The 26104-nt window shown below is 35.8% G+C and overlaps 1 long non-coding RNA gene across 1 annotated transcript; it reads right to left on the reverse strand.

Annotated features, from left to right (window-relative positions):
* Positions 1–19291: 19291 nt before the first annotated feature.
* Positions 19292–25801, reverse strand: LOC121322870. Its single transcript, XR_005951103.1, has 3 exons — positions 25562–25801; positions 21326–21349; positions 19292–19315 (listed from the first exon to the last, which is right to left on the reverse strand). It is a non-coding gene; the product is annotated as an uncharacterized LOC121322870 (long non-coding RNA).
* Between the last annotated feature and the right edge of the window lie 303 nt (positions 25802–26104).

Consider the following 26104-nt stretch of genomic DNA (forward strand, 5'->3'; position numbering starts at 1 on the left):
CATTTAGAAGCGATGTGTCCATACTCCTGATTTGCACAACCCCTTTGGGAACCCCTGGTTTAAAGAATTCAGAACGAATCTATGAAGAATACAAGTCAGGAATTTCCAGGAGGGAGTAGGTTTTCAACATGGCCCTTTTTGAAGATTTCTCAAACAGATTTACACAACTGATCAGAAGACAACTTCAACTAATTTCCCCATGCTTATATCAGTATAAATATATATATCAGTTATTACAAAAGCACTCCAGCATTTAGAAGCGATGTGTCGATACCCCTGATTTGCCCACACGTCTGGTCCGGTATAAAATCAGAGGAGTTTTCAGCACCATTTATTGTAACCTGACTACAGTTATTAACATGACTCTAGGAAAACCTCTGACAGCTCCTCTGCTACGGGACTAGAGGATTTCCACAGACACACACTTACTGGTTGCGGTGGTGCTGGTTGGATCTGTAGATGAGAAAAAAATAAAATATTTTAATGATTATAAATGATGATAAATATAGAGAACAGAAAAAACAATTGTAGTTAATATTGTATTTATACCGTGTGATTAGGAAGAAAAAGAGAGTTTAACCCTTACTAGATTTGTATTTAAAATCCCTATAACATTCTATCATATACATGTGTGTTTAGTTTTTGTAATTAGGGAATTAATTAAGAATTAATTAAGAATTAATTCTCAAACTGAACGCAGTTGGAATTCAAGGAAACACATGTACATGGATTAGGTAGTGGTTAACATGTAGAAAACAGAAAGTACTGATTAGAGGAGAAACCTCAGAATGGAGTGTGGTAACCAGTGGTGTACCACAGGGATCAGTATTAGGTCCTCTGCTATTCCTAATCTACATTAATGATTTAGAGTCTGGTATAGTAAGCAAACTTGTTAAATTTGTAGACGACACAAAAGTAGGAGGAGTGGCAAACACTGTTGTAGCAGCAAAGGTCATTCAAAATGATCTAGACAAGATTCAGAACTGGGCAGACACATGGCAAATGACATTTAATAGAGAAAAGTGTAAGGTACTGCATGCAGGAAATAAAAATGTACATTATAAATATCATATGGGAGATAGTGAAATTGGAGAAGGAATCTATGAAAAAGACCTAGGAGTTTTTGTGGACTCAGAAATGTCTTCATCTAGACAATGTGGGGAAGCTATAAAAAAGGCTAACAAGATGCTCGGATACATTGTGAAAAGTGTTGAACTTAAATCAAGGGAAGTAATGTTAAAACTGTACAATGCACTAGTAAGACCTCATCTTGAATATTGTGTTCAGTTCTGGTCACCTCGCTATAAAAAAGATATTGCTGCTCTAGAAAGAGTGCAAAGAAGAGCGATCAGAATTATTCCGGGCTTAAAAGGCATGTCATATGCAGACAGGCTAAAAGAATTGAATCTGTTCAGTCTTGAACAAAGAAGACTACGTGGCGACCTAATTCAAGCATTCAAAATTCTAAAAGGTATTGACAGTGTCGACCCAAGGGACTTTTTCAGCCTGAAAAAAGAAACAAGGACCAGGGGTCACAAATGGAGATTAGACAAAGGGGCATTCAGAACAGAAAATAGGAGGCACTTTTTTACACAGAGAATTGTGAGGGTCTGGAATCAACTCCCCAGTAATGTTGTTGAAGCTGACACCCTGGGATCCTTCAAGAAGCTGCTTGATGAGATTCTGGGATCAATAAGCTACTAACAACCAAACGAGCAAGATCTGCCGAATGGCCTCTTCTCGTTTCTAAACTTTCTTATGTTCTTATGTTCTAAGAAACTTGCATTGTTCAAGTAGAATTTCATATTGCAGCTACGTACTAAATAAGTTTGATATGTATTACAGGGATTGTGCAGCCAAGTCCTACACAATACTATGTGGAAAGGAGAATCCTTGAGGATTCTTAAAGAATGTTTTTGTAAATCTACGGTCAAGGAAAGGTCAATTAATTGTGTTTCCAATATTTGTGTATACAGTAAGCAATCCTACTGTATTCTGTTTACAAGATACAAAATCACTTCCATTGTCTTACACATTTCGGTTCTGCATCAGTCACCGAACTTCTTTTGTAATTTATTTCTAACCAAACAGTTTAACATGTACAAAGACTTTCATTTTTAAACTGTTCTCACAAATTGAAAGAGGAGGGAGTAGGTTTTCAACATGGCCCTTTTTGAAGATTTCTCAAACAGATTTATACAACTGATCAGAAGACAACGTCAACTAATTTCTCCATGCTTATATCAGTAAATATATATGTCAGTTATTACAAAGGCACTCCAGCATTTAGAAGCGATGTGTCGATACCCCTCATTTGCCCACACGTCTGGTCCGGTATAAAATCAGAGGAGTTTTCAGCACCACTTATTGTAACTTGACTACAGTTATTAACATGACTCTAGGAAAACCTGTGACAGCTCCTCTGCTACGGGACTAGAGGATTTCCACAGACACACACTTACTGGTTGCGGTGGCGCTGGTTGGATCTGTAGATGAGAAAAAAATAAAATATTTTAATGATTATAAATGATGATAAATATAGAGAACAGAAAAAACAATTACAGTTAATATTGTATTTATACCGTGTGATTAGGAAGAAAAAGAGAGTTTAACCCTTACTAGATTTGTATTTAAAATCCCTATAACATTCTATCATATACATGTGTGTTTAGTTTTTGTAATTAGGGAATTAATTAAGAATTAATTAAGAATTAATTCTCAAACTGAACGCAGTTGGAATTCAAGGAAACACATGTACATGGATTAGGTAGTGGTTAACATGTAGAAAACAGAAAGTACTGATTAGAGGAGAAACCTCAGAATGGAGTGTGGTAACCAGTGGTGTACCACAGGGATCAGTATTAGGTCCTCTGCTATTCCTAATCTACATTAATGATTTAGAGTCTGGTATAGTAAGCAAACTTGTTAAATTTGCAGACGACACAAAAGTAGGAGGAGTGGCAAACACTGTTGTAGCAGCAAAGGTTATTCAAAATGATCTAGACAAGATTCAGAACTTGGCAGACACATGGCAAATGACATTTAATAGAGAAAAGTGTAAGGTACTGCATGCAGGAAATAAAAATGTACATTATAAATATCATATGGGAGATACTGAAATTGGAGAAGGAATCTATGAAAAAGACCTAGGAGTTTTTGTTGACTCAGAAATGTCTTCATCTAGACAATGTGGGGAAGCTATAAAAAAGGCTAACAAGATGCTCGGATACATTGTGAAAAGTGTTGAATTTAAATCAAGGGAAGTAATGTTAAAACTGTACAATGCACTAGTAAGACCTCATCTTGAATATTGTGTTCAGTTCTGGTCACCTCGCTATAAAAAAGATATTGCTGCTCTAGAAAGAGTGCAAAGAAGAGCGACCAGAATTATTCCGGGCTTAAAAGGCATGTCATATGCAGACAGGCTAAAAGAATTGAATCTGTTCAGTCTTGAACAAAGAAGACTACGTGGCGACCTAATTCAAGCATTCAAAATTCTAAAAGGTATTGACAGTGTCGACCCAAGGGACTTTTTCAGCCTGAAAAAAGAAACAAGGACCAGGGGTCACAAATGGAGATTAGACAAAGGGGCATTCAGAACAGAAAATAGGAGGCACTTTTTTACACAGAGAATTGTGAGGGTCTGGAATCAACTCCCCAGTAATGTTGTTGAAGCTGACACCCTGGGATCCTTCAAGAAGCTGCTTGATGAGATTCTGGGATCAATAAGCTACTAACAACCAAACGAGCAAGATGGGCCGAATGGCCTCCTCTCGTTTGTAAACTTTCTTATGTTCTTATGTTCTAAGAAACTTGCATTGTTCAAGTAGAATTTCATATTGCAGCTACGTACTAAATAAGTTTTATATGTATTACAGGGATTGTGCAGCCAAGTCCTACACAATACTATGTGGAAAGGAGAATCCTTGAGGATTCTTAAAGAATGTTTTTGTAAATCTACGGTCAAGGAAAGGTCAATTAATTGTGTTTCCAATATTTGTGTATACAGTAAGCAATCCTACTGTATTCTGTTTACAAGATACAAAATCACTTCCATTGTCTTACACATTTCGGTTCTGCATCAGTCACCGAACTTCTTTTGTAATTTATTTCTAACCAAACAGTTTAACATGTACAAAGACTTTCATTTTTAAACTGTTCTCACAAATTGAAAGAGGAGGGAGTAGGTTTTCAACATGGCCCTTTTTGAAGATTTCTCAAACAGATTTATACAACTGATCAGAAGACAACGTCAACTAATTTCTCCATGCTTATATCAGTAAATATATATATCAGTTATTACAAAGGCACTCCAGCATTTAGAAGCGATGTGTCGATACCCCTCATTTGCCCACACGTCTGGTCCGGTATAAAATCAGAGGAGTTTTCAGCACCATTTATTGTAACCTGACTACAGTTATTAACATGACTCTAGGAAAACCTGTGACAGCTCCTCTGCTACGGGACTAGAGGATTTCCACAGACACACACTTACTGGTTGCGGTGGCGCTGGTTGGATCTGTAGATGAGAAAAAAATAAAATATTTTAATGATTATAAATGATGATAAATATAGAGAACAGAAAAAACAATTACAGTTAATATTGTATTTATACCGTGTGATTAGGAAGAAAAAGAGAGTTTAACCCTTACTAGATTTGTATTTAAAATCCCTATAACATTCTATCATATACATGTGTGTTTAGTTTTTGTAATTAGGGAATTAATTAAGAATTAATTAAGAATTAATTCTCAAACTGAACGCAGTTGGAATTCAAGGAAACACATGTACATGGATTAGGGAGTGGTTAACATGTAGAAAACAGAAAGTACTGATTAGAGGAGAAACCTCAGAATGGAGTGTGGTAACCAGTGGTGTACCACAGGGATCAGTATTAGGTCCTCTGCTATTCCTAATCTACATTAATGATTTAGATTCTGGTATAGTAAGCAAACTTGTTAAATTTGCAGACGACACAAAAGTAGGAGGAGTGGCAAACACTGTTGCAGCAGCAAAGGTCATTCAAAATGATCTAGACAAGATTCAGAACTGGGCAGACACATGGCAAATGACATTTAATAGAGAAAAGTGTAAGGTACTGCATGCAGGAAATAAAAATGTACATTATAAATATCATATGGGAGATAGTGAAATTGGAGAAGGAATCGATGAAAAAGACCTAGGAGTTTTTGTGGACTCAGAAATGTCTTCATCTAGACAATGTGGGGAAGCTATAAAAAAGGCTAACAAGATGCTCGGATACATTGTGAAAAGTGTTGAATTTAAATCAAGGGAAGTAATGTTAAAACTGTACAATGCACTAGTAAGACCTCATCTTGAATATTGTGTTCAGTTCTGGTCACCTCGCTATAAAAAAGATATTGCTGCTCTAGAAAGAGTGCAAAGAAGAGCGACCAGAATTATTCCGGGCTTAAAAGGCATGTCATATGCAGACAGGCTAAAAGAATTGAATCTGTTCAGTCTTGAACAAAGAAGACTACGTGGCGACCTAATTCAAGCATTCAAAATTCTAAAAGGTATTGACAGTGTCGACCCAAGGGACTTTTTCAGCCTGAAAAAAGAAACAAGGACCAGGGGTCACAAATGGAGATTAGACAAAGGGGCATTCAGAACAGAAAATAGGAGGCACTTTTTTACACAGAGAATTGTGAGGGTCTGGAATCAACTCCCCAGTAATGTTGTTGAAGCTGACACCCTGGGATCCTTCAAGAAGCTGCTTGATGAGATTCTGGGATCAATAAGCTACTAACAACCAAACGAGCAAGATGGGCCGAATGGCCTCCTCTCGTTTGTAAACTTTCTTATGTTCTTATGTTCTAAGAAACTTGCATTGTTCAAGTAGAATTTCATATTGCAGCTACGTACTAAATAAGTTTTATATGTATTACAGGGATTGTGCAGCCAAGTCCTACACAATACTATGTGGAAAGGAGAATCCTTGAGGATTCTTAAAGAATGTTTTTGTAAATCTACGGTCAAGGAAAGGTCAATTAATTGTGTTTCCAATATTTGTGTATACAGTAAGCAATCCTACTGTATTCTGTTTACAAGATACAAAATCACTTCCATTGTCTTACACATTTCGGTTCTGCATCAGTCACCGAACTTCTTTTGTAATTTATTTCTAACCAAACAGTTTAACATGTACAAAGACTTTCATTTTTAAACTGTTCTCACAAATTGAAAGAGGAGGGAGTAGGTTTTCAACATGGCCCTTTTTGAAGATTTCTCAAACAGATTTATACAACTGATCAGAAGACAACGTCAACTAATTTCCCCATGCTTATATCAGTAAATATATATATATATATATCAGTTATTACAAAGGCACTCCAGAATTTAGAAGCGATGTGTCGATACCCCTGATTTGCCCACACGTCTGGTCCGGTATAAAATCAGAGGAGTTTTCAGCACCATTTATTGTAACCTGACTACAGTTATTTACATGACTCTAGGAAAACCTGTGACAGCTCCTCTGCTACGGGACTAGAGGATTTCCACAGACACACACTTACTGGTTGCGGTGGCGCTGGTTGGATCTGTAGATGAGAAAAAAATAAAATATTTTAATGATTATAAATGATGATAAATATAGAGAACAGAAAAAACAATTACAGTTAATATTGTATTTATACCGTGTGATTAGGAAGAAAAAGAGTTTAACCCTTACTAGATTTGTATTTAAAATCCCTATAACATTCTATCATATACATGTGTGTTTAGTTTTTGTAATTAGGAAATGAATTAAGAAACTTGCATTGTTTAAGTAGAATTTCATATTGCAACGACGTACTAAATAAGATTTATATGTATTACAGGGATTGTGCAGCCAAGTCCTACACAATACTATGTGGAAAGCAGAATCCTTGAGGACTCTTAAAAAATGTTTTTGTAAAGCTAAGTTCAAGGAAAGGTCAATTAATTGTGTTTCCAATATTCGTGTATACAGTAAGCAATCCTACTGTATTCTGTTTACAAGATACAAAATCACTTCCATTGTCTTACACATTTCGGTTCTGCATCAGTCAGATAACTTTTTTGTAATTTATTTCTAACCAAACAGTTTAACATGTACAAAGACTTTGATTTTTAAACTGTTCTCACAAATTGAAAGAGGAGGGAGTAGGTTTTCCACATGGCCCTTTTTGAAGATTTCTCAAACAGATTTATACAACTGATCAGAAGACAACTTCAACTAATTTCCCCATGCTTATATCAGTAAATATATATATATATATATCAGTTATTACAAAGGCACTCCAGCATTTAGAAGCGATGTGTCGATACCCCTCATTTGCCCACACGTCTGGTCCGGTATAAAATCAGAGGAGTTTTCAGCACCATTTATTGTAACCTGACTACAGTTATTTACATGACTCTAGGAAAACCTGTGACAGCTCCTCTGCTACGGGACTAGAGGATTTCCACAGACACACACTTACTGGTTGCGGTGGCGCTGGTTGGATCTGTAGATGAGAAAAAAATAAAATATTTTAATGATTATAAATGATGATAAATATAGAGAACAGAAAAAACTATTACAGTTAATATTGTATTTATACCGTGTGATTAGGAAGAAAAAGAGAGTTTAACCCTTACTAGATTTGTATTTAAAATCCCTATAACATTCTATCATATACATGTGTGTTTAGTTTTTGTAATTAGGGAATTAATTAAGAATTAATTAAGAATTAATTCTCAAACTGAACGCAGTTGAAATTCAAGGAAACACATGTACATGGATTAGGTAGTGGTTAACATGTAGAAAACAGAAAGTACTGATTAGAGGAGAAACCTCAGAATGGAGTGTGGTAACCAGTGGTGTACCACAGGGATCAATATTAGGTCCTCTGCTATTCCTAATCTACATTAATGATTTAGAGTCTGGTATAGTAAGCAAACTTGTTAAATTTGCAGACGACACAAAAGTAGGAGGAGTGGCAAACACTGTTGCAGCAGCAAAGGTCATTCAAAATGATCTAGACAAGATTCAGAACTGGGCAGACACATGGCAAATGACATTTAATAGAGAAAAGTGTAAGGTACTGCATGCAGGAAATAAAAATGTACATTATAAATATCATATGGGAGATAGTGAAATTGGAGAAGGAATCTATGAAAAAGACCTAGGAGTTTTTACAAGACTCAGAAATGTCTTCATCTAGACAATTCGGGGAAGCTATAAAAAAGGCTAACAAGATGCTCGGATACATTGTGAAAAGTGTTGAATTTAAATCAAGGGAAGTAATGTTAAAACTGTACAATGCACTAGTAAGACCTCATCTTGAATATTGCGTTCAGTTCTGGTCACCTCGCTATAAAAAAGATATTGCTGCTCTAGAAAGAGTGCAAAGAAGAGCGATCAGAATTAAAAGGCATGTCATATGCAGACAGGCTAAAAGAATTGAATCTGTTCAGTCTTGAACAAAGAAGACTACGTGGCGACCTAATTCAAGCATTCAAAATTCTAAAAGGTATTGACAGTGTCGACCCAAGGGACTTTTTCAGCCTGAAAAAAGAAACAAGGACCAGGGGTCACAAATGGAGATTAGACAAAGGGGCATTCAGAACAGAAAATAGGAGGCACTTTTTTACACAGAGAATTGTGAGGGTCTGGAATCAACTCCCCAGTAATGTTGTTGAAGCTGACACCCTGGGATCCTTCAAGAAGCTGCTTGATGAGATTCTGGGATCAATAAGCTACTAACAACCAAACGAGCAAGATCTGCCGAATGGCCTCCTCTCGTTTCTAACTTTCTTAATGTTCTTATGTTCTAAGAAACTTGCATTGTTCAAGTAGAATTTCATATTGCAACGACGTACTAAATAAGTTTTATATGTATTACAGGGATTGTGCAGCCAAGTCCTACACAATACTATGTGGAAAGGAGAATCCTTGAGGATTCTTAAAGAATGTTTTTGTAAATCTACGGTCAAGGAAAGGTCAATTAATTGTGTTTCCAATATTTGTGTATACAGTAAGCAATCCTACTGTATTCTGTTTACAAGATACAAAATCACTTCCATTGTCTTACACATTTCGGTTCTGCATCAGTCACCGAACTTCTTTTGTAATTTATTTCTAACCAAACAGTTTAACATGTACAAAGACTTTCATTTTTAAACTGTTCTCACAAATTGAAAGAGGAGGGAGTAGGTTTTCAACATGGCCCTTTTTGAAGATTTCTCAAACAGATTTATACAACTGATCAGAAGACAACGTCAACTAATTTCCCCATGCTTATATCAGTAAATATATATATATATATATCAGTTATTACAAAGGCACTCCAGAATTTAGAAGCGATGTGTCGATACCCCTCATTTGCCCACACGTCTGGTCCGGTATAAAATCAGAGGAGTTTTCAGCACCATTTATTGTAACCTGACTACAGTTATTTACATGACTCTAGGAAAACCTGTGACAGCTCCTCTGCTACGGGACTAGAGGATTTCCACAGACACACACTTACTGGTTGCGGTGGCGCTGGTTGGATCTGTAGATGAGAAAAAAATAAAATATTTTAATGATTATAAATGATGATAAATATAGAGAACAGAAAAAACAATTACAGTTAATATTGTATTTATACCGTGTGATTAGGAAGAAAAAGAGAGTTTAACCCTTACTAGATTTGTATTTAAAATCCCTATAACATTCTATCATATACATGTGTGTTTAGTTTTTGTAATTAGGGAATTAATTAAGAATTAATTAAGAATTAATTCTCAAACTGAACGCAGTTGGAATTCAAGGAAACACATGTACATGGATTAGGTAGTGGTTAACATGTAGAAAACAGAAAGTACTGATTAGAGGAGAAACCTCAGAATGGAGTGTGGTAACCAGTGGTGTACCACAGGGATCAATATTAGGTCCTCTGCTATTCCTAATCTACATTAATGATTTAGAGTCTGGTATAGTAAGCAAACTTGTTAAATTTGCAGACGACACAAAAGTAGGAGGAGTGGCAAACACTGTTGCAGCAGCAAAGGTCATTCAAAATGATCTAGACAAGATTCAGAACTGGGCAGACACATGGCAAATGACATTTAATAGAGAAAAGTGTAAGGTACTGCACGCAGGAAATAAAAATGTACATTATAAATATCATATGGGAGATAGTGAAATTGGAGAAGGAATCGATGAAAAAGACCTAGGAGTTTTTGTGGACTCAGAAATGTCTTCATCTAGACAATGTGGGGAAGCTATAAAAAAGGCTAACAAGATGCTCGGATACATTGTGAAAAGTGTTGAATTTAAATCAAGGGAAGTAATGTTAAAACTGTACAATGCACTAGTAAGACCTCATCTTGAATATTGTGTTCAGTTCTGGTCACCTCGCTATAAAAAAGATATTGCTGCTCTAGAAAGAGTGCAAAGAAGAGCGACCAGAATTATTCCGGGCTTAAAAGGCATGTCATATGCAGACAGGCTAAAAGAATTGAATCTGTTCAGTCTTGAACAAAGAAGACTACGTGGCGACCTAATTCAAGCATTCAAAATTCTAAAAGGTATTGACAGTGTCGACCCAAGGGACTTTTTTCAGCCTGAAAAAAGAAACAAGGACCAGGGGTCACAAATGGAGATTAGACAAAGGGGCATTCAGAACAGAAAATAGGAGGCACTTTTTTACACAGAGAATTGTGAGGGTCTGGAATCAACTCCCCAGTAATGTTGTTGAAGCTGACACCCTGGGATCCTTCAAGAAGCTGCTTGATGAGATTCTGGGATCAATAAGCTACTAACAACCAAACGAGCAAGATCTGCCGAATGGCCTCCTCTCGTTTCTAAACTTTCTTATGTTCTTATGTTCTAAGAAACTTGCATTGTTCAAGTAGAATTTCATATTGCAGCTACGTACTAAATAAGTTTTATATGTATTACAGGGATTGTGCAGCCAAGTCCTACACAATACTATGTGGAAAGGAGAATCCTTGAGGATTCTTAAAGAATGTTTTTTGTAAATCTACGGTCAAGGAAAGGTCAATTAATTGTGTTTCCAATATTTGTGTATACAGTAAGCAATCCTACTGTATTCTGTTTACAAGATACAAAATCACTTCCATTGTCTTACACATTTCGGTTCTGCATCAGTCACCGAACTTCTTTTGTAATTTATTTCTAACCAAACAGTTTAACATGTACAAAGACTTTCATTTTTAAACTGTTCTCACAAATTGAAAGAGGAGGGAGTAGGTTTTCAACATGGCCCTTTTTGAAGATTTCTCAAACAGATTTATACAACTGATCAGAAGACAACGTCAACTAATTTCCCCATGCTTATATCAGTAAATATATATATCAGTTATTACAAAGGCACTCCAGAATTTAGAAGCGATGTGTCGATACCCCTGATTTGCCCACACGTCTGGTCCGGTATAAAATCAGAGGAGTTTTCAGCACCATTTATTGTAACCTGACTACAGTTATTAACATGACTCTAGGAAAACCTCTGACAGCTCCTCTGCTACGGGACTAGAGGATTTCCACAGACACACACTTACTGGTTGTGGTGGCGCTGGTTGGATCTATAGATGAGAAAAAAATAAAATATTTCAATGATTATAAATGATGACAAATATAGAGAACAGAAAAAACAATTACAGTTAATATTGTATTTATACCGTGTGATTAGGAAGAAAAAGAGTTTAACCCTTACTAGATTTGTATTTAAAATCCCTATAACATTCTATCATATACATGTGTGTTTAGTTTTTGTAATTAGGAAATGAATTAAGAAACTTGCATTGTTTAAGTAGAATTTCATATTGCAACGACGTACTAAATAAGATTTATATGTATTACAGGGATTGTGCAGCCAAGTCCTACACAATACTATGTGGAAAGCAGAATCCTTGAGGACTCTTAAAAAATGTTTTTGTAAAGCTAAGTTCAAGGAAAGGTCAATTAATTGTGTTTCCAATATTCGTGTATACAGTAAGCAATCCTACTGTATTCTGTTTACAAGATACAAAATCACTTCCATTGTCTTACACATTTCGGTTCTGCATCAGTCAGATAACTTTTTTGTAATTTATTTCTAACCAAACAGTTTAACATGTACAAAGACTTTGATTTTTAAACTGTTCTCACAAATTGAAAGAGGAGGGAGTAGGTTTTCCACATGGCCCTTTTTGAAGATTTCTCAAACAGATTTATACAACTGATCAGAAGACAACGTCAACTAATTTCCCCATGCTTAATCAACATGGCCCTTTTTGAAGATTTCTCAAACAGATTTATACAACTGATCAGAAGACAACGTCAACTAATTTCCCCATGCTTATATCAGTAAATATATATATATATATATCAGTTATTACAAAGGCACTCCAGAATTTAGAAGCGATGTGTCGATACCCCTGATTTGCCCACACGTCTGGTCCGGTATAAAATCAGAGGAGTTTTCAGCACCATTTATTGTAACCTGACTACAGTTATTTACATGACTCTAGGAAAACCTGTGACAGCTCCTCTGCTACGGGACTAGAGGATTTCCACAGACACACACTTACTGGTTGCGGTGGCGCTGGTTGGATCTGTAGATGAGAAAAAAATAAAATATTTTAATGATTATAAATGATGATAAATATAGAGAACAGAAAAAACAATTACAGTTAATATTGTATTTATACCGTGTGATTAGGAAGAAAAAGAGAGTTTAACCCTTACTAGATTTGTATTTAAAATCCCTATAACATTCTATCATATACATGTGTGTTTAGTTTTTGTAATTAGGGAATTAATTAAGAATTAATTAAGAATTAATTCTCAAACTGAACGCAGTTGGAATTCAAGGAAACACATGTACATGGATTAGGTAGTGGTTAACATGTAGAAAACAGAAAGTACTGATTAGAGGAGAAACCTCAGAATGGAGTGTGGTAACCAGTGGTGTACCACAGGGATCAATATTAGGTCCTCTGCTATTCCTAATCTACATTAATGATTTAGAGTCTGGTATAGTAAGCAAACTTGTTAAATTTGCAGACGACACAAAAGTAGGAGGAGTGGCAAACACTGTTGTAGCAGCAAAGGTTATTCAAAATGATCTAGACAAGATTCAGAACTTGGCAGACACATGGCAAATGACATTTAATAGAGAAAAGTGTAAGGTACTGCATGCAGGAAATAAAAATGTACATTATAAATATCATATGGGAGATAGTGAAATTGGAGAAGGAATCGATGAAAAAGACCTAGGAGTTTTTGTGGACTCAGAAATGTCTTCATCTAGACAATGTGGGGAAGCTATAAAAAAGGCTAACAAGATGCTCGGATACATTGTGAAAAGTGTTGAATTTAAATCAAGGGAAGTAATGTTAAAACTGTACAATGCACTAGTAAGACCTCATCTTGAATATTGCGTTCAGTTCTGGTCACCTCGCTATAAAAAAGATATTGCTGCTCTAGAAAGAGTGCAAAGAAGAGCGATCAGAATTATTCCGGGCTTAAAAGGCATGTCATATGCAGACAGGCTAAAAGAATTGAATCTGTTCAGTCTTGAACAAAGAAGACTACGTGGCGACCTAATTCAAGCATTCAAAATTCTAAAAGGTATTGACAGTGTCGACCCAAGGGACTTTTTCAGCCTGAAAAAAGAAACAAGGACCAGGGGTCACAAATGGAGATTAGACAAAGGGGCATTCAGAACAGAAAATAGGAGGCACTTTTTTACACAGAGAATTGTGAGGGTCTGGAATCAACTCCCCAGTAATGTTGTTGAAGCTGACACCCTGGGATCCTTCAAGAAGCTGCTTGATGAGATTCTGGGATCAATAAGCTACTAACAACCAAACGAGCAAGATCTGCCGAATGGCCTCCTCTCGTTTCTAAACTTTCTTATGTTCTTATGTTCTAAGAAACTTGCATTGTTCAAGTAGAATTTCATATTGGAACGACGTACTAAATAAGTTTTATATGTATTACAGGGATTGTGCAGCCAAGTCCTACACAATACTATGTGGAAAGGAGAATCCTTGAGGATTCTTAAAGAATGTTTTTGTAAATCTAAGTTCAAGGAAAGGTCAATTAATTGTGTTTCCAATATTTGTGTATACAGTAAGCAATCCTACTGTATTCTGTTTACAAGATACAAAATAACTCCCATTGTCTTACACATTTCGGTTCTGCATCAGTCACCGAACTTCTTTTGTAATTTATTTCTAACCAAACAGTTTAACATGTACAAAGACTTTCATTTTTAAACTGTTCTCACAAATTGAAAGAGGAGGGAGTAGGTTTTCAACATGGCCCTTTTTGAAGATTTCTCAAACAGATTTATACAACTGATCAGAAGACAACGTCAACTAATTTCCCCATGCTTATATCAGTAAATATATATATATATATATCAGTTATTACAAAGGCACTCCAGCATTTAGAAGCGACGTGTCGATACCCCTGATTTGCCCACACGTCTGGTCCGGTATAAAATCAGAGGAGTTTTCAGCACCATTTATTGTAACCTGACTACAGTTATTTACATGACTCTAGGAAAACCTGTGACAGCTCCTCTGCTACGGGACTAGAGGATTTCCACAGACACACACTTACTGGTTGCGGTGGCGCTGGTTGGATCTGTAGATGAGAAAAAAATAAAATATTTTAATGATTATAAATGATGATAAATATAGAGAACAGAAAAAACAATTACAGTTAATATTGTATTTATACCGTGTGATTAGGAAGAAAAAGAGAGTTTAACCCTTACTAGATTTGTATTTAAAATCCCTATAACATTCTATCATATACATGTGTGTTTAGTTTTTGTAATTAGGGAATTAATTAAGAATTAATTAAGAATTAATTCTCAAACTGAACGCAGTTGGAATTCAAGGAAACACATGTACATGGATTAGGGAGTGGTTAACATGTAGAAAACAGAAAGTACTGATTAGAGGAGAAACCTCAGAATGGAGTGTGGTAACCAGTGGTGTACCACAGGGATCAGTATTAGGTCCTCTGCTATTCCTAATCTACATTAATGATTTAGATTCTGGTATAGTAAGCAAACTTGTTAAATTTGCAGACGACACAAAAGTAGGAGGAGTGGCAAACACTGTTGTAGCAGCAAAGGTCATTCAAAATGATCTAGACAAGATTCAGAACTGGGCAGACACATGGCAAATGACATTTAATAGAGAAAAGTGTAAGGTACTGCATGCAGGAAATAAAAATGTACATTATAAATATCATATGGGAGATAGTGAAATTGGAGAAGGAATCGATGAAAAAGACCTAGGAGTTTTTGTGGACTCAGAAATGTCTTCATCTAGACAATGTGGGGAAGCTATAAAAAAGGCTAACAAGATGCTCGGATACATTGTGAAAAGTGTTGAATTTAAATCAAGGGAAGTAATGTTAAAACTGTACAATGCACTAGTAAGACCTCATCTTGAATATTGTGTTCAGTTCTGGTCACCTCGCTATAAAAAAGATATTGCTGCTCTAGAAAGAGTGCAAAGAAGAGCGATCAGAATTATTCCGGGCTTAAAAGGCATGTCATATGCAGACAGGCTAAAAGAATTGAATCTGTTCAGTCTTGAACAAAGAAGACTACGTGGCGACCTAATTCAAGCATTCAAAATTCTAAAAGGTATTGACAGTGTCGACCCAAGGGACTTTTTCAGCCTGAAAAAAGAAACAAGGACCAGGGGTCACAAATGGAGATTAGACAAAGGGGCATTCAGAACAGAAAATAGGAGGCACTTTTTTACACAGAGAATTGTGAGGGTCTGGAATCAACTCCCCAGTAATGTTGTTGAAGCTGACACCCTGGGATCCTTCAAGAAGCTGCTTGATGAGATTCTGGGATCAATAAGCTACGAACAACCAAACGAGCAAGATCTGCCAAATGGCCTCCTCTCGTTTCTAAACTTTCTTATGTTCTTATGTTCTAAGAAACTTGCATTGTTCAAGTAGAATTTCATATTGCAGCTACGTACTAAATAAGTTTGATATGTATTACAGGGATTGTGCAGCCAAGTCCTACACAATACTATGTGGAAAGGAGAATCCTTGAGGATTCTTAAAGAATGTTTTTGTAAATCTAAGTTCAAGGAAAGGTCAATTAATTGTGTTTCCAATATTTGTGTATACAGTAAGCAATCCTACTGTATTCTGTTTACAAGATACAAAATCACTTCCATTGTCTTACACATTTCGGTTCTGCATCAGTCACCGAACTTCTTTTGTAATTTATTTCTAACCAAACAGTTTAACATGTACAAAGACTTTCATTTTTAAACTGTTCTCACAAATTGAAAGAGGAGGGAGTAGGTTTTCAACATGGCCCTTTTTGAAGATTTCTCAAACAGATTTATACAACTGATCAGAAGACAACGTCAACTAATTTCCCCATGCTTATATCAGTAAATATATATATCAGTTATTACAAAGGCACTCCAGCATTTAGAAGCGATGTGTCGATACCCCTCATTTGCCCACACGTCTGGTCCGGTATAAAATCAGAGGAGTTTTCAGCACCATTTATTGTAACCTGACTACAGTTATTTACATGACTCTAGGAAAACCTGTGACAGCTCCTCTGCTACGGGACTAGAGGATTTCCACAGACACACACTTACTGGTTGCGGTGGCGCTGGTTGGATCTGTAGATGAGAAAAAAATAAAATATTTTAATGATTATAAATGATGATAAATATAGAGAACAGAAAAAACAATTACAGTTAATATTGTATTTATACCGTGTGATTAGGAAGAAAAAGAGAGTTTAACCCTTACTAGATTTGTATTTAAAATCCCTATAACATTCTATCATATACATGTGTGTTTAGTTTTTGTAATTAGGGAATTAATTAAGAATTAATTAAGAATTAATTCTCAAACTGAACGCAGTTGGAATTCAAGGAAACACATGTACATGGATTAGGGAGTGGTTAACATGTAGAAAACAGAAAGTACTGATTAGAGGAGAAACCTCAGAATGGAGTGTGGTAACCAGTGGTGTACCACAGGGATCAATATTAGGTCCTCTGCTATTCCTAATCTACATTAATGATTTAGATTCTGGTATAGTAAGCAAACTTGTTAAATTTGCAGACGACACAAAAGTAGGAGGAGTGGCAAACACTGTTGCAGCAGCAAAGGTCATTCAAAATGATCTAGACAAGATTCAGAACTGGGCAGACACATGGCAAATGACATTTAATAGAGAAAAGTGTAAGGTACTGCATGCAGGAAATAAAAATGTACATTATAAATATCATATGGGAGATACTGAAATTGGAGAAGGAATCTATGAAAAAGACCTAGGAGTTTTTGTTGACTCAGAAATGTCTTCATCTAGACAATGTGGGGAAGCTATAAAAAAGGCTAACAAGATGCTCGGATACATTGTGAAAAGTGTTGAATTTAAATCAAGGGAAGTAATGTTAAAACTGTACAATGCACTAGTAAGACCTCATCTTGAATATTGTGTTCAGTTCTGGTCACCTCGCTATAAAAAAGATATTGCTGCTCTAGAAAGAGTGCAAAGAAGAGCGACCAGAATTATTCCGGGCTTAAAAGGCATGTCATATGCAGACAGGCTAAAAGAATTGAATCTGTTCAGTCTTGAACAAAGAAGACTACGTGGCGACCTAATTCAAGCATTCAAAATTCTAAAAGGTATTGACAGTGTCGACCCAAGGGACTTTTTCAGCCTGAAAAAAGAAACAAGGACCAGGGGTCACAAATGGAGATTAGACAAAGGGGCATTCAGAACAGAAAATAGGAGGCACTTTTTTACACAGAGAATTGTGAGGGTCTGGAATCAACTCCCCAGTAATGTTGTTGAAGCTGACACCCTGGGATCCTTCAAGAAGCTGCTTGATGAGATTCTGGGATCAATAAGCTACTAACAACCAAACGAGCAAGATGGGCCGAATGGCCTCCTCTCGTTTGTAAACTTTCTTATGTTCTTATGTTCTAAGAAACTTGCATTGTTCAAGTAGAATTTCATATTGCAGCTACGTACTAAATAAGTTTTATATGTATTACAGGGATTGTGCAGCCAAGTCCTACACAATACTATGTGGAAAGGAGAATCCTTGAGGATTCTTAAAGAATGTTTTTGTAAATCTACGGTCAAGGAAAGGTCAATTAATTGTGTTTCCAATATTTGTGTATACAGTAAGCAATCCTACTGTATTCTGTTTACAAGATACAAAATCACTTCCATTGTCTTACACATTTCGGTTCTGCATCAGTCACCGAACTTCTTTTGTAATTTATTTCTAACCAAACAGTTTAACATGTACAAAGACTTTCATTTTTAAACTGTTCTCACAAATTGAAAGAGGAGGGAGTAGGTTTTCAACATGGCCCTTTTTGAAGATTTCTCAAACAGATTTATACAACTGATCAGAAGACAACGTCAACTAATTTCCCCATGCTTATATCAGTAAATATATATGTCAGTTATTACAAAGGCAAATTTAGAAGCGATGTGTCGATACCCCTGATTTGCCCACACGTCTGGTCCGGTATAAAATCAGAGGAGTTTTCAGCACCATTTATTGTAACCTGACTACAGTTATTAACATGACTCTAGGAAAACCTCTGACAGCTCCTCTGCTACGGGACTAGAGGATTTCCACAGACACACACTTACTGGTTGCGGTGGCGCTGGTTGGATCCTATCTACTCTTTTGTTTTATTGTTATAAGTATACTATATTTAACGACCTGTTGAATATCCTCTTGTCTTTTTTGTTCATGTCAATTATACATAACTAATGGCACAGACACTAATTCCTTCTCTTTTCTCAATTTGGAGATTGATCTAAACATAAATGTTAGGGAATATTGTAAGATAGTATAGGTACACACACATCAACAACAATTAATCCTTACTTTTAGATGAGAAAAAATAAAATTTATGATACAAATATAGAGAACAGAAAAAACTACAGTACTAAATAAGATTTATATGTATTACAGGGATTGTAATGTGCAGCCAAGTCCTACATTTATAAGCGAGAACCCCTGATTTGCCAACACGTCTGGTCCGGTATAAAATCAGACTGAGTACAAAATTTCAGCACCATCAGATATTGTAAGTTTAACATGTGACTACAGTTATTAACAGGACTCTAGGAAAACCTGTGACAGCAGTAAATATATCTGCTACGGGACTGGAGGATTAAAATCAGAGGAGTTTTCAGCACCATTTATTGTAACCTGACTACAGACATGACTCTAGGAAAACCTGTGACAGCTCCTCTGCTACGGGACTAGAGGATTTCCACAGACACACACTTACTGGTTGCGGTGGCGCTGGTTGGATCTGTAGATGAGAAAAAAATAAAATATTTTAATGATTATAAATGATGATAAATATAGAGAACAGAAAAAACAATTACAGTTAATATTGTATTTATACCGTGTGATTAGGAAGAAAAAGAGAGTTTAACCCTTACTAGATTTGTATTTAAAATCCCTATAACATTCTATCATATACATGTGTGTTTAGTTTTTGTAATTAGGGAATTAATTAAGAATTAATTAAGAATTAATTCTCAAACTGAACGCAGTTGAAATTCAAGGAAACACATGTACATGGATTAGGGAGTGGTTAACATGTAGAAAACAGAAAGTACTGATTAGAGGAGAAACCTCAGAATGGAGTGTGGTAACCAGTGGTGTACCACAGGGATCAATATTAGGTCCTCTGCTATTCCTAATCTACATTAATGATTTAGATTCTGGTATAGTAAGCAAACTTGTTAAATTTGCAGACGACACAAAAGTAGGAGGAGTGGCAAACACTGTTGCAGCAGCAAAGGTCATTCAAAATGATCTAGACAAGATTCAGAACTGGGCAGACACATGGCAAATGACATTTAATAGAGAAAAGTGTAAGGTACTGCATGCAGGAAATAAAAATGTACATTATAAATATCATATGGGAGATACTGAAATTGGAGAAGGAATCTATGAAAAAGACCTAGGAGTTTTTGTTGACTCAGAAATGTCTTCATCTAGACAATGTGGGGAAGCTATAAAAAAGGCTAACAAGATGCTCGGATACATTGTGAAAAGTGTTGAATTTAAATCAAGGGAAGTAATGTTAAAACTGTACAATGCACTAGTAAGACCTCATCTTGAATATTGCGTTCAGTTCTGGTCACCTCGCTATAAAAAAGATATTGCTGCTCTAGAAAGAGTGCAAAGAAGAGCGATCAGAATTATTCCGGGCTTAAAAGGCATGTCATATGCAGACAGGCTAAAAGAATTGAATCTGTTCAGTCTTGAACAAAGAAGACTACGTGGCGACCTAATTCAAGCATTCAAAATTCTAAAAGGTATTGACAGTGTCGACCCAAGGGACTTTTTCAGCCTGAAAAAAGAAACAAGGACCAGGGGTCACAAATGGAGATTAGACAAAGGGGCATTCAGAACAGAAAATAGGAGGCACTTTTTTACACAGAGAATTGTGAGGGTCTGGAATCAACTCCCCAGTAATGTTGTTGAAGCTGACACCCTGGGATCCTTCAAGAAGCTGCTTGATGAGATTCTGGGATCAATAAGCTACGAACAACCAAACGAGCAAGATCTGCCGAATGGCCTCCTCTCGTTTCTAAACTTTCTTGTGTTCTTATGTTCTAAGAAACTTGCATTGTTCAAGTAGAATTTCATATTGCAGCTACGTACTAAATAAGTTTGATATGTATTACAGGGATTGTGCAGCCAAGTCCTACACAATACTATGTGGAAAGGAGAATCCTTGAGGATTCTTAAAGAATGTTTTTTGTAAATCTACGGTCAAGGAAAGGTCAATTAATTGTGTTTCCAATATTTGTGTATACAGTAAGCAATCCTACTGTATTCTGTTTACAAGATACAAAATAACTCCCATTGTCTTACACATTTCGGTTCTGCATCAGTCACCGAACTTCTTTTGTAATTTATTTCTAACCAAACAGTTTAACATGTACAAAGACTTTCATTTTTAAACTGTTCTCACAAATTGAAAGAGGAGGGAGTAGGTTTTCAACATGGCCCTTTTTGAAGATTTCTCAAACAGATTTATACAACTGATCAGAAGACAACGTCAACTAATTTCCCCATGCTTATATCAGTAAATATATATGTCAGTTATTACAAAGGCACTCCAGCATTTAGAAGCGATGTGTCGATACCCCTCATTTGCCCACACGTCTGGTCCGGTATAAAATCAGAGGAGTTTTCAGCACCATTTATTGTAACCTGACTACAGTTATTTACATGACTCTAGGAAAACCTGTGACAGCTCCTCTGCTACGGGACTAGAGGATTTCCACAGACACACACTTACTGGTTGCGGTGGCGCTGGTTGGATCTGTAGATGAGAAAAAAATAAAATATTTTAATGATTATAAATGATGATAAATATAGAGAACAGAAAAAACAATTACAGTTAATATTGTATTTATACCGTGTGATTAGGAAGAAAAAGAGAGTTTAACCCTTACTAGATTTGTATTTAAAATCCCTATAACATTCTATCATATACATGTGTGTTTAGTTTTTGTAATTAGGGAATTAATTAAGAATTAATTAAGAATTAATTCTCAAACTGAACGCAGTTGGAATTCAAGGAAACACATGTACATGGATTAGGGAGTGGTTAACATGTAGAAAACAGAAAGTACTGATTAGAGGAGAAACCTCAGAATGGAGTGTGGTAACCAGTGGTGTACCACAGGGATCAATATTAGGTCCTCTGCTATTCCTAATCTACATTAATGATTTAGATTCTGGTATAGTAAGCAAACTTGTTAAATTTGCAGACGACACAAAAGTAGGAGGAGTGGCAAACACTGTTGCAGCAGCAAAGGTCATTCAAAATGATCTAGACAAGATTCAGAACTGGGCAGACACATGGCAAATGACATTTAATAGAGAAAAGTGTAAGGTACTGCATGCAGGAAATAAAAATGTACATTATAAATATCATATGGGAGATACTGAAATTGGAGAAGGAATCTATGAAAAAGACCTAGGAGTTTTTGTTGACTCAGAAATGTCTTCATCTAGACAATGTGGGGAAGCTATAAAAAAGGCTAACAAGATGCTCGGATACATTGTGAAAAGTGTTGAATTTAAATCAAGGGAAGTAATGTTAAAACTGTACAATGCACTAGTAAGACCTCATCTTGAATATTGTGTTCAGTTCTGGTCACCTCGCTATAAAAAAGATATTGCTGCTCTATAAAGAGTGCAAAGAAGAGCGACCAGAATTATTCCGGGCTTAAAAGGCATGTCATATGCAGACAGGCTAAAAGAATTGAATCTGTTCAGTCTTGAACAAAGAAGACTACGTGGCGACCTAATTCAAGCATTCAAAATTCTAAAAGGTATTGACAGTGTCGACCCAAGGGACTTTTTCAGCCTGAAAAAAGAAACAAGGACCAGGGGTCACAAATGGAGATTAGACAAAGGGGCATTCAGAACAGAAAATAGGAGGCACTTTTTTACACAGAGAATTGTGAGGGTCTGGAATCAACTCCCCAGTAATGTTGTTGAAGCTGACACCCTGGGATCCTTCAAGAAGCTACTTGATGAGATTCTGGGATCAATAAGCTACTAACAACCAAACGAGCAAGATCTGCCGAATGGCCTCTTCTCGTTTCTAAACTTTCTTATGTTCTTATGTTCTAAGAAACTTGCATTGTTCAAGTAGAATTTCATATTGCAACGACGTACTAAATAAGTTTTATATGTATTACAGGGATTGTGCAGCCAAGTCCTACACAATACTATGTGGAAAGGAGAATCCTTGAGGATTCTTAAAGAATGTTTTTGTAAATCTACGGTCAAGGAAAGGTCAATTAATTGTGTTTCCAATATTTGTGTATACAGTAAGCAATCCTACTGTATTCTGTTTACAAGATACAAAATCACTGCCATTGTCTTACACATTTCGGTTCTGCATCAGTCACCGAACTTCTTTTGTAATTTATTTCTAACCAAACAGTTTAACATGTACAAAGACTTTCATTTTTAAACTGTTCTCACAAATTGAAAGAGGAGGGAGTAGGTTTTCAACATGGCCCTTTTTGAAGATTTCTCAAACAGATTTATACAACTGATCAGAAGACAACGTCAACTAATTTCTCCATGCTTATATCAGTAAATATATATGTCAGTTATTACAAAGGCACTTCAGCATGAATAGTAATGAAATAGAGGAGGTTATGTATGAAAAGGACTTGAGGTACTAGTGGATGAGCTAACCTGACAGTGCGGAGAAAGTTAAATAGAACGTCAGGAGAGCTACAGGTGACTTAATAGAGGTATTCACAATTGCCAAGGGGTTTAACAATGTAACTGCTAAGAATTATTTTTCACAGGTTACAGAGAACAGAACCAGGGGCCACGGGTGGAAGCTGAAGGAGGGCATATTCATAACCAAGGGGAGAAGGAGCTTTTTCACAGAAAGGGTGGTGAACCATTGTAACAGGCTGCTGGACTGAGCTCTTGAAGCAGAGACTATCAGGTCCTTCAAGAATAGACTAGATGCTGTCATGAACAATTCTGTATAACCCTCTCTGTGACCATAATAAGACCTTCAGCTAGCCGCCTGGAGGAAGGGCGGTCCGCTTAGCCACGGATTCTCAGAGGTTTCATTCTAAATAAATGTTCTGTGGATTTGACATTGCTTATATATAGTTCACAAAAAAAGAGATATCAGAAACAAGTAATACAATTAATGATATACAAAAAGAAATGCAACAAAAATACAGTAGAGACAACATCCTGGAGATGGAGGACTCTCATATTAAATCATATGTTGTTTCTCTATCTGCATATCTTAGACACAACTGATTTGTTAAATAAACTATAACTTCTTGATAATATTCAACAGGATAACATATTGATAACGTTTGATGCTACCAGTCTTTATAGGATTATCTATCATGAAAAAGGATTACAAGCATTGGAGTATTTTTTGAGTAAAAGAGACAACCACCTAGTGATTTTCTGTTGGAAATGGCTACTCTAATTTTACAGAAGAATTATTATTTTATTTAGGAATAAATACTACTTACAAATGCAAGGTACTGCTATGAGTTTCACTATGGCACCGATTATGCAAATCTATTCACGAGTAAATTTGAATAAGTTAGTGTATATACTAATAACCCGTTTGTTGATAAAATTAAATATTGGGACTGATATATTGATGATATTTTAATGATTTGGATAGGTACAGAAGATGAACTTGGCTGTTTTTCCAATTATATTAAAAACCAGATTGAATTTTTGAAATTCAAACAGAATCTTCATTTTTTGGATTGAACTATTTTCAAGAGGAGTACAAAGTTATCAACTAGGACATCTGTGAAATAAAACAACAGATACGAGTAATATACACATAGCTTTCACCCTGTACATTCTAAGAAGGGTCTTCCTGTGAGTCAATTATGCAGAATGAAGAGAACATGTGAATCTGGACAATAAAAGCAATGCGTACGAGGTTATCCAGAAAACTAACTTTCAGAAGCTAGGATCACAGCGGATAATTTTGATAGAAAATTGTTATTAAAATCTAAACAAAAAGATAAAAAAAAAAAAAAAAAAAAGATTCCTCTACAGTTTTTGCTTCCACTTATACAGTACATAGTGAAAATATTAAGACAATGATTATAAAACATTGGGATATTTTGTCGTCGGATTCCAGATTGGGTCCATTATGCGACAGTCCGCCATTATTTTCGTACAAAAGGTATCAGAATTTAAACGATAAATTGGTCAGATCAGATTCATACATTCCCCTGAAACCATTTTTTCAACCGAAACCAGGATTTATAGATGTGGGCAATCTGCTCAGTGTAGTAATATGATACAAGCTAATACAAGTTTGCACCCTAGAACGGGTAATGTATTTTCGATAAAGAGTAGGATTACATGTACATCAGTAGATGTCATGTATCTTTTAAAATGTCCTTGTAGTTGGGACTATGTAGGCAACACAAACAGACAACTAAAAACTAGAATTAGTGAGCGCAAAATTGCAATTAGGCACAAAGATAAAACATCTTCCATTTCAAGACACTTTAAAACACACCTCCATCAAATTTCCAGTTTACGATGTATAGGGATTGAAAATGTGACTGGGATGTAGAGGAGGTGATTTGGATCACAAACTTTTGAAAAGAGAAACGTTTTGGATAGATGAATTAGATGCTTTATCCCCTTTGGGTCTCAATGCGGAGATTAATTGGTCGATATTTTTGAAATAATTAAATAACAATGTCTCGTCAAGGGGGAAAGAGATCGTTTTCCTTGACGATGCATTGTTGGATTCTTCTATTGTGTCTGTTGTTGATGGTTTTTTTTTTTTTTTATCTGATGTATAAAAAATGTATATATCTGATGTAATTTATATCTAACCAAAACATTTACATGTACAAAGATTTACATTTTTAAACTGTTCTCACAAATTTCAAAAAGGAGAGTAGGTTTGACCCTTTTTTGAAGAAATTGCAAAGATGTTTAAAGAATACAGCCACCACATTGAATAAGGCAAAATAACGAGAGCACTCACCTGTTTCTATTGCAAGCAGGAGGCACATACTTCCCACAAGAAGAAGAATGTTAGCCATAGTTCCCCCCAACACTGTTTGTAGATATGTCCTTGCTTTTTACAAAATGGCTGAATTCTGATGCGAAACACAAACACTAAATAGAGGAGAACTGTGGCTGTTAATAGCAGTTAAATATGTCACTTATTATAATGCAGTTGTTAAGAACCCTACGTCAGATTTATGACTGCCAACGTTTTCACAATGTAGTTCTTATTGCCAAACAAGGTCAATGTCTCAGTAATTAAAGCCAGCAGCAAAGCTAGATTGCTATTAATAATTATTTAAAAATATAATGTAAATACAAACATAGCAATTAGGTTCTTTTTAATGATCTAAACAGAGGTGTCTTTTAGTAAACCTGTTTTATCGTGGATCTCCACTTTATTTCTATTTCCCAAATTATTATAGATCGAGCTCTAATGTTGAGTCCCAATGAATTTGTAGATGCTTACCTTACTATAATATAACACTTCCCTAAACGCGTAGCCTTAAATACATGAAAA

This window comes from Polyodon spathula, chromosome 11, assembly GCF_017654505.1.
Source record: "Polyodon spathula isolate WHYD16114869_AA chromosome 11, ASM1765450v1, whole genome shotgun sequence".
NCBI classification, from domain to species: domain Eukaryota; kingdom Metazoa; phylum Chordata; class Actinopteri; order Acipenseriformes; family Polyodontidae; genus Polyodon; species Polyodon spathula.